This window comes from Amblyomma maculatum, chromosome 8 (genome assembly GCF_055883805.1).
Source record: "Amblyomma maculatum isolate TAMU_Amacu chromosome 8, ASM5588380v1, whole genome shotgun sequence".
Lineage (NCBI taxonomy): Eukaryota > Metazoa > Arthropoda > Arachnida > Ixodida > Ixodidae > Amblyomma > Amblyomma maculatum.
This window is the reverse complement of record NC_139351.1, coordinates 63,339,974-63,359,825: the sequence shown is the minus strand read 5'-3', so window position 1 is coordinate 63,359,825 and position 19,852 is coordinate 63,339,974.

The window sequence follows — 19,852 nt, the reverse complement described above, 5'->3', positions numbered from 1 at the left end:
TATGAAGCTTATACCGTGCAGACAATGTCAGATCTATTCTGAATCTCAAATCCGGATGGACAGGTTTGGTATAAAGCTAACACCGAATAATCAATTTCATGTATGGATCTCAAACCGAACATTGCGGTCCTGTGTTTCTATAAAACCGGATGGACCGGACAAAACCTGTCCACTTCAAATAAAACCAGACGAACCCACCATTTATGGAACAGATGCCGCCCAGAGAATCTCCTATTCTCAAGTCATATCGGGCTATCGACGAAGCTCGACCAGAATGACCATGCAGGAGCATACAAGCATGATAAATAAGCATAAAATATGAAGAATATACGTTACAGCTTTTCTGTTGTAGGTTATGGGGTGTACGCATTGTTTTACAAATACCTTGAAGATATGAAGCCATGGAAGTGCATGCCAGCAAGTACGTACGCGCATCGCATCGCTTTGTACGTAAAAGAATCACTGCAGCTCATCCTATCTTGCTGTGCACTTCATATACGTGCCTGAAGGAAAGCCTTCAACAAGAAAGTGAAACGGGGAACGTAGCACTGTGCCATCGACGACAAATATATGTTCGAGCATAAATGGAACACATCGCTGACCATTGAAATATCAACAAATAAAGCGCATATCGGGTCACGATTCTGTGAATGTGGACATACACAAAACTCTAGTCGCATTTTATTCGGTGGTGTCGCTGCTCTGCTGGGAGCACGTACGTGAAGCTAAATCATGTATTATGACAAGCATTATTGCGCCGGACATCTATGTATGCAGTAATATCTACATGCGATTGAAGATGGCGACAGATCACGTAGCACTAGTAAATTACGATATTCTCAGATTCGCATGGAAAACTTCCATGCATTATAAAAATGGCAGACTTTGGGAATCCCTGTGAGGCAGGAAAGAGTTTCAACATCCTTAAAGAGTGGTCGGGGAATTGCGACCATAACGTCATCGAAGACCACTGGTAGTAGAGCGGCAGCGAACTAGGCAGGGCCTGCACATCAACGTTACATCTTCGGTTTCCCTGCCTATACGAGGCACGCTCTCGCGATCAGCGTAGAGCAAAGACAATGATTGAACCATTTCAATACACATCGGGAAATAGCAAAGTTCGCTGAAAGGAATATAACCGCCGCGAACGTCCACATGTGCAGGCTGCGCATAAAAGTTTATTGAGGTTTTGAAATCTGAAACATGTACTCCGGACTTGTTGCCAAGGTTAGGGCCCTTGGTAGTGCTTACAGAATTTTAGTGTCAAATCCATGCTCGTAAAAATTGACGGATTTTATTACTCTATGTATTTTGGTATCTGTTAAAGCCTGGCACTAAGTTAAACAAATTACAAGCGATGCAACCAAAATTGGTTCCACAGTGCTGAGACGTCGTGTGTGAGGAAGAAAACATTTTCGAGTCCCAGCTTGTTCTCGGAATTTTTGTCTTCTCTTCCTTTTTCGCACTTCTTAATGCAATCATATAGTATTATAGCTCTGCATATTTTTCCAGCCAGGCGCGGATTTTGTGCCCGAAAAGAGGGCCACTGACCCGGTTGCATGCGGTTCAGCCTGTACAATAAACCGGTATACGAAACCGGTACGAACGGTATGAAACTCATACACTATTTTCCAATGAAAAAATGTTAGGCTGTACGTGCTCTTAATAAAAACATTAATTCAAGGGTCGGCGGAATGCTGTCTGGCGAGGGACGTTCATAACGATGTAAAAAAAGTACCCTCGCCAAATAGATAAAAGATGAAGAAAAAGAAAACAAAAGGGTTGAGATTTCGGCACCCATAAGCGTACCGTGATTACAGTGAGTCGAAACACGGGTAGGCTATTTAGGGGCGCGTTTTTAAAGGAATCCATATATATCTCCCGGGAGATTGCCCCGTGTCCGCTTTATTGTATGTGAATTGTATTATATCCTCCCATACGACTGCCTGTTAAAGCGCGTGAAAAGGTACAGCCTTTGTCAAAAGTGTTGAGCCCAGGGGGTTTGCTTCTGAGCCGTGTAGTGGCGCTCATTTAGCATTAGTGGAAATCATTCCAATTGGATAGGGTAGGACAAAAAATCTTCTTACTGTCAAAGTATTCGGAACGCTGGAAATCCATTACAAGCAGCACAAAGTGGCTCAGAAGAACACCCCCTGGGCTCTACACTTATGACAAAGACTGTACATCACGAATGATAATGACGAAGTGGTATTCATAACACAATGCGGAATGTGTGTGGAAACTTTTGCTAGAACTGGTGCAGTTTCACTTGCATTCCACTTTCGTAGGGTGGCAAGGCAAGCTATTTGCGTAGAAATCAATAGTGTGCATAGGGTCGCTCCAGTCTCAAGGGATATTTCTCTGGTGTACGTTGACACAGATTTGGGAAACTTGTCTGGCCTACATCTTAAGACTTTCGGATAGGTTGATGACTATATAATTTTGCAGAACGTGGGCACATTCAAACTCGATTGGTTCACTTTCTCAAAAGTTCTCAGGGAATGCGGTCGGTCGGGACTCTTCACCTTTGAAAGGCCAGGTAACGAGTTAAGTTAAATTGGTTAAATTGGTTCACAGGAAGGGAAAGGCGCAGTAACTGTCACACTTGCTCTGTGGACACCCGAACCGCGCCGTAAGGGAAGGGAGGAGGGTGGGAATGAAAGTGGAAAGAGAGAAAGAGGAGCCGTAGTGGAGGGCTACGGAGTAATTTCGACCACCTGGGGATCTTTAACGTGCGCTGACATCGCACAGCACACGACGCCTCTTCGTTTCGCCTCCATCGAAACGCAGCCGCCGCGGTCGGGTTCGAACCCGGGAACTCCGGCACAGTAGTCGGGCGTCTTACCACTGCACCACCCCGGCGGGGCAGACTAAAGAACGTAGGAAGCAGATTTAATGTTGGCGTGTTTTTTTCAGCCCTCGTCAAGCTCATCAGCCGTGCCCTTCTATAGAAAGAAAGAGACCAAGGAAAAAGAAGGATGAGGTGTTGAGCACACGGATAAGATTGTTGGCTGTGAAACAGGTGTTTACAGTATTTCCATTTCCTGCGAAGCCGTTTACATTAGTCAGACCAGGAGTTACCATAACAAGCACTTACAGGAACATAGGAATAATTTAAATATTGCGATGACCATTCGCATTTTGTTAAACATTGTCTGGAGTGTAAAGTGAAGCAAAAGAAAAAGCGCTCTGCATTGTTTAATCACACACGTCTACTGTACACCCGCAGAGATCAGACCACATGGGAGGTTGTCGAATCTTCCCATATCGCAAAGGACCAACAGAATTGTGTCAGCAAACCGACCGTTTTCATTTCAGATATGGAGATTGCGTTTCTCGGGAGTTCTTGGCGGCGGTACGAGCATACTTGTAAGGAGTTTACAGTGTTTTATGTTTTGTTATTTTTGTGTTCTTTGCTTTGATTGTTTTTTTATAATCATATGAAGGTTGTAGTGAATAGGCATTTAGTTGCGAATCAGTGATCGTCCTGTGTCCTTTCTTTTGTTGTCCCTTTTATTTTCCGCTGTTTTCGTTATAAATATCTAACAATTCGCCTAATTTAACTTTTTGCAATAACTGATATTAGTGGAGTAGGCGATTAGAGGCAAGAGAACAACTCCGTATAGTAGGCGCTCGGCACAGCCGGGCGCATGCGAGCGCGCCAGAGTGGCCTCCGCATACAACTCTGCACTGGGTACAGGGAGGCGACTTAACGAGAGAGGAAGGCGCGGAGCATTGCATGAGAGCGAAAAAACAAATCTGCTGTCCACGAAGGTCGAAGGCGAATTCCCAACTAACCAATTCGCAGGGTCAGAGTCAAGTATGATCGTCTAGAGATCAGAACTGCGTGGCCTCGTCTGGGTAATTCATACTAATTCCCGTAAGTGGCTGCAACGCGAGACAACACATGCAGGGGATAGAATGTAGGAATGAGCATGATTTTGTTTAGTGCTTTCAAACAAGAAGAATAAATTTAGGGATGCTTAAATGTTTTATTTGAAGAATGGCGAAAGCCTACCCTTCCTCTCCTATCACTTGCTCTAATCGCTAAGCCTTTTCACTCATTTGTAGTCAGTGGCGGTCATTCAAGTCATTCTTTGACATATTGGTCATTGCGTAGTCATGATGAGTCTTGTCTAACTTTTAGACAATACTACTCATAGCTGAGAATTTTATTCATTTGCGATTAGTCGTTGGCACTTCAAGATGGCTTTTCAAGTGTCGTCCGGACGTTTAGAAGTAGTGCTGCGCACCGCATGCACTCCGTTTGGCTTCCTCCTCCTTAAGTTTAACGATATTTATTGCCTCAGGGCATCAGTAGGGTATGAGATGCAGGATGAAGAAATGAATGGAAAAAGTTGGCTGACTTTACGAAGTCCAGGAGTGAGCAACGATAGGTCGCTTCGTCCGCGATATATAGGCAGGATTGGTTGCTGAAAGGCCAGCTATCGTCAAGTTCCGGATTTGTGTCGGTTTAAGTGCTTTTCAGTCCCACAAGTGGTGAATGTTGGCTTCAAGATTTTCGTGTTTGCAGATCGGGAACTCTGGGCGGGGATATGTGTCGGAGGTGAGACCACGTCTTAGTGACAGCTGGTATAAGGGCAACACTAACCCGGGTCCTCCTAAGCGCAACCTACTCTGCACGGGTGAGGAAAAGTATCTAGTAACGTTGGGTGAGACCTTGGGGAAGGATACTGCACTTGGAGGGATAAGTGCATGTGTGCGGCGCGGGAGGTGTTCCTTTCTTGATAAAAGGAGGGTCGCGTCATTCACTTCAAGGTGGTGGTGGTAAAAATAAATAATGAAAATGGTCAAGAGGTTGTAGTGGCGGTCGGAGTCCTCAGCCCGGAACCCCATTGGCACAGGCTGCTGTCCACACTCTTTCGACGAGTTCTTTTTGACCCACTGCGTCCGAGCTGGATAGAGCTGCCTGCCACCCCTCGTGCGTTGGCAGGTTATTAACAGTGATAGTCCACTTCAAGGAGCCGTGGAATTGATGCGTCTTGGTTCACGAGGCGGGTCGCTAAATCTGCTTGACTTTGGGAAGGCAGCAGGTCCCGTGGGTCCCACTCAATCCGTACTCATTGCGGTATGCGTGCCGAGAGCTCGTGGATGTCTTGGCATATTTTTGGGCAATGACTGACACGTCGAAGCAAACGAACTGCCTGAAGTGCGTCAGTGGGGATGAAAAGATGGGCTTCAGGGAGCATGGTTATGTTAGCCACGGAGCAAAGTGCCTCTTGAACTGCTAAGTGCTCAGCACAGAAAGATGTTAGTGCTTCCGAAACTTGAAACATAGTGGTCTGATTCAGACTATGTCTCCATGGCAATTAAACTGATGTTTTTGTATCAAAGCATTGTAGGCTTACGTCCATGTACCCTACAATGGACCCTTGAGGCAGGTGATTATCTTGCTCTTCAAATCTCTGGCGAAGCGACGATGATGAGTTGGCAGACGTTGGTCTACGGATATCAGTTGACTTGCTATCTCCTAACTATACGAATGGCCAGGGAGGGCGAACTGCCGCAGGTGGCTGAACAATAACGTGTGACGTTACATACGCCCTCAGCGCTTGCGTGGAATGTGATAAAGTGGCCTTACGCCTGCGAGAATCACGGCGCTGCTGCACCAGCTCATCGATGGTGTTGAGCTGCGCATTCTCCTGTAACGCTACGGCCGCCGTGAATCGTCGAAGGCATGTTATGATCCTCAAAGCTCCTCAGCTTACGGCTTCAAGGCGATCACATGCATTGTGCTCTTGTAAGATGCTGGAACTGGGCTTGATAAACAGTACGTGGCTGCAGAACCGCCATCACTAACTGGCATGCAACAGAAGAGCCAGCGCCACCCGTTTCAGGCGCAATTGTTATTATTAAACTAATAGTCTGAATTGCTTGCTATTTTACCCGAGAAACCTAAGCAGTCGCTGATCCTGACTGGTGAATTGTTAGGCCCAGAATTTTCATGTTGAACTTTCTTTTAGTGGGGTACCTCATAGAGAGAGACTAATTTGATTTGAAATAGATTTACGGCGTCCCCAGCGGTTGGCGAAAGATTTGTATGTTCTTTGACACCCAGAAAGCTGAAGACCAATGAAGGAAGCGCAATCAGAGGTTATGTATAATGCTCAATTAAGGGCAGCCTCCTGAGTGAACAGTTTATGGTGAGTGTTCCATACCGTGATCTTATCTATGTATTGCAAAAACTTGATTTCAAGGATATCATATAAGCGCCATGCCAATAGCATTGAAGGTAATATGGAACAACATCGGAGAGATTACTGCTCCCTGGGGAACGCCGCGTAGTGAAACGTATGAACCAACTGTGTCACCACTGAGGCGTATTGCAAAGTTTCTTCCTCCAAAAAATTATGCGACAAAACTGCGTACTCTCGGAGGGTTGGTTTGGTTGGTTTGTGGGGTTTAACGTCCCAAAGCGAACCAGGCTATCAGAGATGCCGTAGTGGAGGACTCCGGAAATATCGACCACCTGGGGTTCTTTAACGTGCACTGACATCGTTAAAGAACACCAGAGATGAAACACGTCAATGACATTCAGGATTGCAGCATGATGATGTTGTCATATACTTTTTCAACGTCCATTGCTAATATGGTACGTAAATTGCGGCTGCGGGTAGGTGATAGAATTGCTGATGCCAAGACCACCAACCCGTCGTCTCTACCTATGTATGGACGAAATCCAATTTGAGCGGGGTGATAAAAACCATGCTGTTCAAGTCACCAAGAAAGCCGTATGACTAGCATTTTTTCTGAAAGCTTGCAAAGCGTTGATCTTAAGGAGAGTGGTCGTAAGTTGGCGAGGTCTGTTGGAGGATTTAATGGTTTGGGAATAGGGATCATGACAGCGGTTTTCCAGTTCTAAGGTACGACACCAGCCAGCCATACTTTGTTTATGGTGTCTACTAGTTGAATGAGTGCAGCAGTACTGAGGTTTTTGTAAACTTCATACTCAATTTTGTCCAGGCCGGGCGCTGTTTTCAGTTTAGAATCGTCAATTGCAGCCAGCAGCTCAGGCATCGAAAAGGGGCTCACAATTCCATCTGCGTCGGCAGCAGATGGTAGTTTCCATGCATCGTCAGAGATACCTGCCAAATTAAAATTTGCAGCTGAAGGAGGCACTCCGTCGTATTTTGGGAAATATTTTTTGTGCTGCTTCTTTGACGAAATCACCCGGCGACAAATTAGCCGCAAAGTATGCTGTTGCTGTTGCGTCAGTAGAACGAATACCGCGTTCCATTGCACGAAACGTTCGATAGAGGCATTCGAGGATTTAGCAGAACATTGTTCACACCATGCATGCCACTGCCGTCGCGAGAGATCGCGTTCGTATCTCCAAGCCTTTGCAGTAAGCTAATGCAGTCGTATACGTGCCTGCACCGAAGTAGGGTCTCACGTAGCAACCAGCTCAGCTTGACAGCGGGCAGCCCACAAGTTAAGCACGCAAAGATCTGGTGCCGGTCGACCTAAATCACTCCAGGTAGTATTCGTAGTTCTGTTTAGTGCTCTTTGTATGTGGCCGACAAGGAGTGAAGACGAATCCGAAGACATACTGTCGAGACTTGTGCGAAAGCTGTCCGAGTTGATCGCAAAATATTTGCGGCGTAAAGGGCGGAGCCGGAAAGGAAGGAAACGGATGATGATAGGGCGGTGGACATTTGCTCAGCAGTCTGGCTCCATCTGCCATGAAGGAGTTCCCGCGCCCAACCACCATTTCAAGTCAGGAGCATAGGCAGCACTACGTATGGGATGCACAGGCAGTGTTGCTGTTCCAGGGTGATTAAGCAGAACAAAAAGGGCATCAGTAAAGGCTTCGCGCATACACCTACAGTGAGGGCTTGCAGTGGGATACCCCCAATCCGATTGAGGGGCGTTGAATTACCCACAATTACCCATTTGGTGCATGTTATTTGTCTTCAAGAAAAGGATGGAAAAATTATATTATTGCTTACTCCACTTTCGACTGTGGTCATGATGCATTGGTTGATGTGAAAAACATGATTCAATTTGTTTTCATCGTGCATCAGAAGGAGCGTTCGCTGACATGAAATAACGTCAAACACCATGGAAAACCTTTTGCACATGCCAGCAACAGGCAAGTCTCAGTATAGATTGCTGTTGAGCGTGACGCTTAGTATTCTTGGCGAGCCTACAATTGTAACGTTTTGGCTCTTATTGATGACAGCACGATTAAACATTTTTTGGTGGAAATATTTTTAGCGTTTTCTTCGAGAAATTTATATTAAGTTCGTTTGATTGCAACCACAACAATAATGTGAACAGGAGGGCTTTGCATTGCTTTGTCAAAGTGTCTGCATCTGTTCCCGGCATAATATAACAGTCGTCTGCATGTGGTGGTGGTAAAACTTTAATAAATATCCAACACGTACAAGGTAGGCGTCAACTTATCCGCAAAGATGGTGGCCTGCAGTCATTGGAATATCGTGCCTTTCATGCAGGCACATCATTTATTGCAGGCTGATGGCCTATGGCGAGAATTTTCTGTCAGGAAGCTGAATAACACGTGATGATACATGTGTTTATATCACTTTTCGTGTCATACACCTTCTAGTATTCAGACTGAATGACAAAACAAAAAATTGATCGGGAAGCCTTTACGACAGTGAAGTCTTTTCTCAATGAGCGGTACAGAGTGTAATCTAATACAATAATTCTGATTTCTTACGATTTCAGCGGCCCCGATGATCTCACACACCGTGTTATTCTGCGCCTCGGTAGTTCAGCGCAGAGCGTAAATTCAGGTTCACAGAGCTCCGGTTGTGGCAATCGAAGGCAATCCCGACAATGAGTCTTCGAATTCCCGCCGACAGCTTTGTGCACAGAGTGATGGTCCTGTTGTAACATTTGATTGGTGCACCGGCCATTTCAGCGAGAGTAAGCATACTCACAATTAAAACGGATCGACGACACTACGGTTTCTACGCAGTTTACGAAGCTGTCCTGATGGCCGATGTAACATCTTTTGCGGTATTTTCAATCTTTTTTGACGCTCTTAAAAGGTACGGAAGCTTCTTGAGATACAGAGAAACCAAATCTATGCCAACTCGAATACCCATTTTCTTTAGCCGGAGTGAAACACGTTGTATGTAGGGAGCAGAAAAACTTTTTTTTGAGAGTTATGGTTTTGACGGAAGTTCTATAGGCCAAGTTAAGCATGGGAGTAAGGCACTTTGCTTCAAACATCAAGACAGACAGGATAACCAGCGCAGGATAAGCCGTTTGTTTTTTGAATAAAACTGGAAGTAATGGCATGTGCAAATACCATGACAAAATTTTGTCAAATCCTGGGTGAAATGGCCTAAGTAAGGAAAAGCATCAGCCAATCGCGTCGACTAATGCGCTTTCATTTTTTATTTAAGAAGTGACACCATACTTTCGGTTTTTCAATGCCTGTAGAAATTCGCAAGTGACATTGTTGGGTTGAAAAGCTACGTATTGAAATTTTTTTTTGCAGTAGATATTATCTTGACGACTGAAATAAATTAGTCACAGTTACAAATTCCTGCTTAGATTCGTGTATAAATTTTAGAATGTTTTCTAGGAGTCCGGCAATGCGCTGAGCGATTCTTCGATATTTATAAACTTAAGTGATATCCGCTGTATGCGGAGTAACCGTAGTGAAAAATCCCGTATCTCGCTAAACCGGTGGTTTCCGATAAAATCCGGTGGGTCCAGTTCTGTGTGAAGAATTACCATACTCATACAGGACATGCTTAAGACTCGAAGCGGATGGACAAGTCTGGTATGAAGCTTATACCGTGCAGACAATGTCAGATCTATTCTGAATCTCAAATCCGGATGGACAGGTTTGGTATAAAGCTAACACCGAATAATCAATTTCATGTATGGATCTCAAACCGAACATTGCGGTCCTGTGTTTCTATAAAACCGGACGGACCGGACAAAACCTGTCCACTTCAAATAAAACCAGACGAACCCACCATTTATGGAACAGATGCCGCCCAGAGAATCTCCTATTCTCAAGTCATATCGGGCCTATTGACGAAGCTCGACCAGAATGACCATGCAGGAGCATACAAGCATGATAAATAAGCATAAAATATGAAGAATATACGTTACAGCTTTTCTGTTGTAGGTTATGGGGGGTACGCATTGTTTTACAAATACCTCGAAGATATGAAGCCATGGAAGTGCATGCCAGCAAGTATGTACGCGCATCGCATCGCTTTGTACGTAAAAGAATCACTGCAGCTCATCCTATCTTGCTGTGCACTTCATATACGTGCCTGAAGGAAAGCCTTCAACAAGAAAGTGAAACGGAGAACGTAGCACTGTGCCATCGACGACAAATATATGTTCGAGCATAAATGGAACACATCGCTGACCGTTGAAATATCAACAGATAAAGCGCATATCGGGTCACGATTCTGTGAATGTGTACATACACAAAACTCTAGTCGCATTTTATTCGGTGGTGTCGCTGCTCCGCTGGTAGCACGTACGTGAAGCTAAATCATGCAATATGACAAGCATTATTGCGCCGGACATCTATGTATGCAGTAATAGCTACATGCGATTAAAGATGGCGACAGATCACGTAGCACTAGTAAATTACGATATTATCAGATTCGCGTGGAATATTTCGATGCATTATAAAGATGGCAGACTTTGGGAATCACTGTGAGGCAGGAAAGAGTTTCAACATCCTTAAAGAGTGGTCGGGGAATTGCGACCACAACGTCATCGAAGACCACTGGTAGTAGAGCGACAGCGAACTAGGCAGGGCCTGCACATCAACGTTACATCTTCGGTTTCCCTGCCTATACGAGGCACGCACTCGCGATCAGCGTAGAGCAAAGACAATGATTGAACCATTTCAATACACATCGGGAAATAGCAAAGTTCGCTGAAAGGAATATAACCGCCGCGAACGTCCACATGTGCAGGCTGCGCATAAAAGTTTATTGAGGTTTTGAAATCTGAAACATGTACTCCGGACTAGTTGCCAAGGTTAGGGCCCTTGGTTGTGCTTACAGAATTTTAGTGTCAAATCCATGCTCGTAAAAATTGACGGATTTTATTACTCTATGTATTTTGGTATCTGTTAAAGCCTGGCACTAAGTTAAACAAATTACAAGCGATGCAACCAAAATTGGTTCCACAGTGCTGAGACGTCGTGTGTGAGGAAGAAAACATTTTCGAGTCCCCGCTTGTTCTCGGAATTTTTGTCTTCTCTTCCTTTTGCGCACTTCTAATTGCAATCATATAATATTATGGCTCTGCATATCTTTCCAGCCAGGCGCGGCTTTTGTGCCCGAAAAGAGGGCCACTGACCATACAGGAAATTCCTAATCAGAGCTTCACCCGGCTGCATGCGGTTCAGCCTGTACAATAAACCGGTATACGAAACCGGTACGAACGGTATGACACTGATACACTATTTTCCAGTGAAAAAATGGTGGGCTGTACGTGCTCTTAATAAAAACATTAACTCAAGGGTCGGCGGAATCCTGTCTGGCGAGGGACGTTCATAACGACGTAACAAAAGTACCCTCGCCAAACAGATAAAAGATGAAGAAAAAGTAAACAAAAGGGTTGAGATTTCGGCACCCATAAGCGTACCGTGATTACAGTGAGTCGAAACACGGGTAGGTTATTTAGGGCGCGTTTTTAAAGGAATCCATATATATCTGCCGGGAGATTGCCCCGTTTCCGCTTTATTGTATAGGGATTGTATTATATCCTCCCATACGACTGCCTGTTAAAGCGCGTGAATAGGTACAGCCTTTGTCAAAAGTGTAGAGCCCAGGGGGTTCGCTTTCGAGCCGTGTAGTGGCGCTGATTTAGTATTACTGGAAGTCATTCCAATTGGATAGGGTACGACAAAGTATCTTCTTACTGTCAAAATATTCGGAACGCTGGAAATCCAATACAAGCAGCACAAAGTGGCTCAGAAGCAGACCCTCTGGGCTCTACACTTATGACAAAGACTGTACATCACGAATGATAATGACGAAGTGGTATTGATAACACAATGCGGACTGTGTGTGGAAACTTTGCTAGAACTGGTGCAGTTTCACTTGCATTCTACTTTCGTAGGGTGAAAGGCAAGCTATTTGCGCAGAAATCAATAAGTGCATAGGGTCGCTCCGGTCTTAAGGAATATTTCTCTGGTTTACGTTAACACAGATTTGGGAAACTTGTCTGGCCTACATCTTAAGACTCTCGGATAGGTCGATGACTACATGCTTTTTGCAGAACGTGGGCACATTCAAACTCGATTGATCCACTTTCTAAAAGTGCTCAGGGAGTGCGGCCGGTCGAGAGACTTCACCTTTGGAAAGCCAGTTAACGAGCCACTGCAGTTTTTTGGTCCGGCAGCTACATTTCGAGCGAAACCATGTATGCTGGAAATACAGCCCGAGATCGTCACACTTAGTAGTTCTTAGTAAGGTCAATCCAATTTGGTAAAAAAGAACCCTAATCAGCCCCTGTTTGCTAAGTGCTCTGACCAAATCATGCCAACATGTCATTTTAGATAGCTTTCAGGCCCAATTATCTCGAGTTAATTAGCTGAAATCAAGACCAAGTGATAGCCGGGGCATGCTCTGAGTTCCTTCAGTCCTTAAAGCGTGAGGCCATTCCGCGTGCGACAGATGTTCAGCCTAAAAAGAAGGAAGTCGCGATTTTACCATATGTGCACTGCGCTTCCATTAGACTAAAGAACGTAGGAAGCAGATTTAATGTTGGCGTGTTTTTTTCAGCCCTCGTCAAGCTCATCAGCTGTGCCCTGCTATTGAAAGAAAGAGACCAAGGAAAAAGAAGTATGGGATGTTGAGCACAGGGATAAGATTGTTGGCTGTGAAAGAGGTATTGTTTACAGTATTCCCATTTCCTGCGAAGCCGTTTACATTAGTCAGACCAGGAGCTGCCATAACAAGCGCTTACAGGAACATAGGAATATTTTAAATATTGCGACGTCCTTTCACATTTTGGTAAACATTGCCTGGAGTGTAAAGTGATGCAAAAGAAAAAGCGCACTGCATTGTTTAATCACACACGTGTATTGTACACCCACAGAGATCAGACCACATGGGAGGTTGTCGAATCTTCACATATCACAAAGGACCGACAGAATTGTGTCAACAAATCGACTGTTTTCATTTGAGATATGGAGATTGCGTTTCTCGGGAGTTCTTGGCGGCGGTACGAGCATACTTGTAAACAGTTTAGAGTGTTGTATGTTTTATTATTTTTGTGTTCTTTGCTTTGATTGTTTCTTTATAATCATATGAAGGTTGTAGTGAATAGCCATTTAGTTGCGAGTCAGTGCTCGTCCTGTGTCGTTTCTTTTGTTGTCCTTTTTAGTTTCCGCTGTTTTTCTTATAAATAGCTAACCATTCGCCTAATTTAACTTTTTGCAATAACTGATATTAGTGGAGTAGGCGATTAGAGGCAAGAGAACAACTCCGTATAGTAGGCGCTCGGCACAGCCGGACGCATGCAAGCGCGCCAGAGTGGGCTCCGCATACAACTCTGCACTGGGTACAGGGAAGCGACTTAACGAGAGAAGAAGGCGCGGAGCGTTGCATGAGAGCGAAAAAACAAATCTGCTATCCACGAAGGTCGAAGGAGAATTCCCAACTAACTCATTCGCAGGGTCACAGTCAAGTATGATCGTCTAGAGATTAGAACTGCGTGGCCTTGTGTGGGTAATTCATACTAATTCCCTAAATGGCTGCAACGCGAGACAACACATGCAGGGGATAGAATGTAGGAATGTGCATGGTTTTGTTTAGTGCTTTCAAACTACAAAAATAACTTTAGGGTCGCTTATATGTTTTAATAGAAGAACGGCGAAAGCCTACCCTTCATCTCTTATCACTTTCTCTATTCGATAAGCATTTTCACTCATTTGTAGTCAGTGGCGGTCATTCAAATCATTCTTTGTCATATTGGTCATTACGTAGTCATGATGAGTCTTGTCTAGTCTTTTTAAACATTACCACACATAGCTGAGAATTTTATTCATTTGAAATTAGTCGTTGGCACTTCAAGATGTCTTTTGACATGATTCTCATTTTGTAGTCATCAGCAATCATGCCATGTCATTGTAGTCATTACTGTTCATAACTAAATATTTTACTCACTTCCAACCAGTTGTGGTTATTGCAAGTCGTCGTTTGACGTACTGGTCGTATCGTAGTCATAGCAGCCATGATGAGTCATGCCTAATCATTGTACTCATGTCCAATCAGTTGCAGTCATTTCATTGGTCATTTGACATATTGCTTATTTATTAGTCATGATGAATTATGCCTAGGCATTTTAGCCAATACCGCTCATAGCTAAGCATTTTTATTTCTAGTCATTTGGGGTAATTATAATAGTTTGCCATTGATCCTTACAAGTTATTTTAGTCATTACAAATCATTATTGTTAATTATTACCTCTATCCATGTCTGTAAATTTTATTCATTGTCTATAACCATCAACTGTTTCCGTTTTAACCTGCCTCCTCAACCATTCACTATTTGCAAACGACACGTCAGTGCACCGATTCGACTCAGTGATCACGCGCACAGTTTCTGTGTGCAGATTTAAGCTCCATGAGCCTAGACGGGCTCTCACCTTAAACTCAGAATGGATTAGGAGCAGTTTGATTCAAGACCTGGTACTCGGCTTCAGTAGCCAAGCTTCTTAGGTACTGGGCTAGTGCGGCGGATGTTTTGAGCGTTTTAGGCAACTTAGAGTAAAATCTTCACCATTTGATGCTGTAGCTTCATGGTGGTAGCTATCGGGTGGCCTCAGTGATTGGGCGCGCCTCTGCAGTGGAGCTGAACGCGGAGACAAAGAGTATGCCTCCGCCATTCAGCACGGAAGATCCCAGATAACATCTCGCGTAGACCTAGAACTGTAGAGCACAAGGTCTCTAGCCACATGAAATTTGTTGAACCCCGCTATTGTTCGATAAGTAAAATTGGGCAGACATTTTCTGCATTCTGTGCACTAATAAGACACATTATTGCCCTCCGATTCTATTATATTTGTAAACTTTCCAGCAGTTAAAAACATAAATCTCCAAATAAAAGCTATGCACTACTGAGGAACGAAGAAAGATTAGAAGTAGCGTGTGGAGACGGGAAAAGATATGCTTTATGGTTTACATCATTATCATCATCTTTATCAGCCTGATTATACCCACTGCAGGGCGAAGACCTCTCCCATATTTCTCCACTTAACCCGGTTCTGTGCTGGCTGCATCCACTTGACCCCTGCGAACTTCTTAATCTCATCCGCCCACCTAACTTTCTGCCGCCCCCTGCTACGCTTTCCTTCCCTTGGAATCCAGTTTGTTACCCTCAGCGACCATCGGTTATCCTCTCTTCGCACTGCATGTCCTGCCCATGTCCATATGGTTTACAGCAGACACTCTAATCTTTCTGGCCGCATGAAGAGTGTTTTCTAGCACTGCGTTTTAAGTGCCAGCATTTTGCTCGACAATTTCAATAGATATGCTTCCCTTTAACTTTGCCCAGCCGGGGTGGTGTAGTGGTAAGACGCCCGACTACTGTGCCGGAGCACCCGGGTTCGAGCCCGACCTCGGCGGCTGCGTTTCGATGGAGGCGAAACGAAACGAAGAGGCGTCCGTGTGCTGTGCGATGTCAGCGTACGTTAAAGATCACCAGGTGGTCGAAATTACTCCGTAGACCTCCACTACGGCTCCTCTTTTTCTCTCTCTTTCCACTTTCACTCCCACCTTCCTCCCTTCCCATACCACGCGGTTGCGGTGTCCACAGAAAAACAAGTGAGATAGTTACCGGGCCTTTCCCTTCCTAAAAATAAATAAATAAATCAGCCCCTTTAACATTGGTGTAGTGAGCAAATTTTTGTATGAGAATTGCTTTGTCAGAACGTTTCTGGCGCTAGCACGTCTTTGTTGTCTTTGCTGAGGAGGCTGCTGCACACTGAAGTATTCCTAAACTCCCCCCGGAGGATCCGCCTGTCTGGAGCCGCGTTCCTGTCACGGCTGCCTGGGCCCTGGAACGAGTCATAGAACGACCAACCCCGGCACTGCGCCCGTCCAAGGCGCAGTGCTTCACATTCACGGTGCCGGAACCTGTTACGGCGGACAGCCTCATCGACACTATTGAGGAGGTTGTCGGAGTAGGAAGGCTGCAGTACCTGCAGCACCTTGGAGGTCTTCGTTTCCTGGCCGCCGTGTCCTTCATGGCGCAATTGACCAAAATGGTGGCGAGAGGTGTCCTGCATCTCGCCGGAAAAGAAGTGCCGCTGGGGCAGATGGGAGCTCCGGTGCTCTATGTGACGGTTTACCGTCTTCCCCCGTGCGTCAGCGACGAGGCTCTCGCTGCGGCGCTTTCCCCGTACTGAAAGGTCGGATCCGTCTCAGAAGTAGCGTTCCAGTCTAGGAGCCATGTCCGGAACGGGACGCGGCTGGTAAAGTTGGAAATGACGCGGTCACCCCCCAGCTTTCTGATCGTAACTTGGACCCGCGTGATGCTGGATGCCAATTTAAGCTCCATGAGCCCAGATGGGCTCTCAGCTTGAAATCAGAGGGGATTAGGAGAACTTGGATTCAAAACCTGGTACTCGGCTTCAGTAGCCTAGTTTCTTAGGTACTGAGCTAGTGCGGCGGATGTCGTGCGCGTTATAAGTGACTTCAAGTAAAATCTTCGCCATTTGATGCTGTAGCTTCCTGGTGGTAGCTCTCGGGTGGCCTCAGTGGTTGGGCGCGCATTTGCAGCGGAGCTGAACGCGGAGACCAGCAATATGCCTCCGCCATTCGGATTCGGCGGATCCCAGATAACATCTCGCGTAAACCTGGAACTGCAGAGCACAAGGTCTCTAGCCACATAAAATTTGTGGAACCCCGCTTTTGCCAGATAAATAAAATTGGGCAAACATTTTCTGCATTCCAAGTGTGCACTAACAAGACACATTATTGCCCTCCGATTCTATTTGTAAACTTCCCAGCAGTTAAAAACATGAATCTCCAAAGAAAAGTTATGCACTACTGAGGAACAAAGAACGATTAGAAGTAGGTGTGGAGACGGGAACAGATATGCTTTATTGTTTACAGCAGAAACTCTAAGGTTCCTGCCCACGTGAAGAGTGTTTTCTAGCACGCGTTGTAGGTGCCAGCGTTTTGGTCGACAATTTCAATAGCTATCTTCCCGTTTAGTAAGCTCAGTTTTACTGTTTTGTGTAGTGTTTTGGTATGTGAGTGATGTGTGTTCTTGTATCTACCCAATAAATTCGCTTTATATGGTGAGCACAGATTTTGATTCACGGACATTTATAGTGGTCTTCATCATCCTTCCACATCTCATTGAAGCGATAGCTTCAATACGCGGTGTAAAGCCAGAGTTTTCATGCACAGGAATTTGAAATTCAAAGTGCCTTGAGAGATAGTTTATGGCTTATAAACTAAGTTAAATTTTAAGCTAAAGCTTCCCTACAATAGAGCCGATCTTCGCGTAGCGCTAAATGTCACTTTCTAGTTACCTGGACCTAATTAAGCGTGACTGGCAGCAGATAGTGTCCACTAAGAAACATAATATACCATCAGTTCCCCAAAACGAAACTTAAACTGAGAAGCAGTGCCACGCCGCAGTCGTACAGTGATTAAGTTGCCCGACCACTGTGCAGAGAAGTACCCGGGTTCGGTCCCGTCTTCCGGCGGCTGCGTTTCCATGGAGGCGGAACGAAGAGGCGTCCGTGTGATATGAGATGTCAGTTCTGGTGGTGGTATTGAAAAACTTTTATTTTGAAGACCGAGAAACCAAAATATAATAGCAGCGTTGCGGGCGGCCTTCTGGCTGCCGGTCGTGGCGTCCAGGGCGTGCCTAGCCGCGACTTCCTGCGCCTACGTTATCAGCCAAAGTTGGACTTTCGGCTTGGTGCTGGACAAAGCAGCCCCCCACTGCTGCGGACTGGTAAGGTGCCAAGAGGCAGGGGGCAAATGTGCCGGGCAGGAAAATAGAATATAAGGGTAATAGGCGCGGGAGCTGTCGCATAAATGGCAGGCCGGCGATTACGTTCCGGGGTGGAGTTGTTGTTGTCATACATGGCAAACTTACTTTTGAAAAGGAATTAAATTACATTACTAATTACTTTGCTGAAAATCGAAGAAAAGTAAATTAATTACATTACAATTACAATTACTTCTACTGAGTAATTAAATTACTTTTAAATTACTTTCTATTTTCCATCCATGCAAAAACTAAGCAAAGCTAGTAAGCGGAACAACTTGTTCTCCAGACGCGAAGCACCCACATTCTTTCGTCTTCCCGCCAAATTCCGTCCAGAGAGCTATTCCTTCTCTCTCTCCTACAGTACGTGCGATTACAAAAACAAGACTACCGCAAAAAGAAACAAAAAAAAAAGACATGGTCTAACGGTCCTGAAATATGACCGGCGAACCCAGCGTCTTGCTGGCCCGAAGCTGTCTCCGCCATTTGAAGGGCCCGAGAAGCTAGGTTATTTATTGCTTCCGCAGTCCCAAGAATCGATGTCGGCACATATGTGCTCAGTGCTCAGTAATGCTCAAGCCACGGTGCCTCACGTCATGGACCCTTCTGCCTATCTCCCCCAACCCCAATATGCCTTCGCCCCGTGGTGTTGAGTGTAACCAGGCACCACTGTGCCCTAGCCGACGCAACAGGAAGTGTCACTGCGACGCGCTCCAAACTAGTTTTCAGCTGCAGCCTTCTGGCACCATCTCTCCCTTCAGCATTCCCTTGACGCCTTGTATCCTGCTGCTTGGAGAATGGTTGAGGCCTCAGACGCACTGTTCTGCTCAACTCTGTCCCCCTTTGCCGATCCGTTACGCTGGCTTTGCTTGCCGCACGCCGTTCCTGCTTTCGCGGCACTCTACTTCGTCGTCTATTGAAAGAGTAGTGACGCATTTAAGAAAAATAATTTCAGAAGGAATTAATTCCTAGGGAGCCGGTTTATAAAAACTTCCTATGCAAAATCTTCTACCCCATTCGAGCTGAAATAACGTTCACAAAGTAGCAAAAAATGGTCTACGTTATCTGATAAGTGATTCAACATCGGTACTTGCCAAGATTTTCCGGAATCGACGGAAAACGGCTCTTGGCGGCGTCAATCAGCGAGACAAGCGCGTCAACGGCCGGGATAGCGCTTTCCTCACTGCTTTACAGATGTTGCACCATGTCAAAGCAGCTTTTCGACTCTCTTCTGCGAAAATTGTGCACGCCGCAGAGAGCAATTTTCCGTCGATTCCGGAAAATCTAGGCAAGTACCGATGTGGAATCACCTATCAGATAAAGACCATATTTCGCTACTTTGTGGAAGTTATTCCAGCTCGAGTGGGGTAGTAGATTTTGCATAGATATTTTTTAAAACCCGGCTCCCAAATATTCAAGACCCTGTATATATATATATGTATATATATATATATATATATATATATATATATATATATATATATATATATATATATATATATATATATATATATATATATATATATATATATATATATATATATATATATATATATATATATATATATATATATATGGATGAAAGAAGCCAACAGTCGTCGAGGCCAAGGAAAGCGTTGAGAATGGCACTTTTATGACTTTTTTTTTTAAATGTTTGCTTAGATAATCTATATATATATATATATAAAGTACCATCCCCAACGCTTTCCTTGGTCTCGCCGACTGTTGGCTTCTTTTCTTCATGTATTATAACGAGCACCCTCATTTCCCCTTAACTGATCTGCTTGTAGCTTACGGGGGTCTCGGTTCTGGCAGTCTTGAAGCCATAGGTAGCGTAAGAGGGTTCTAGCACAGCTTTC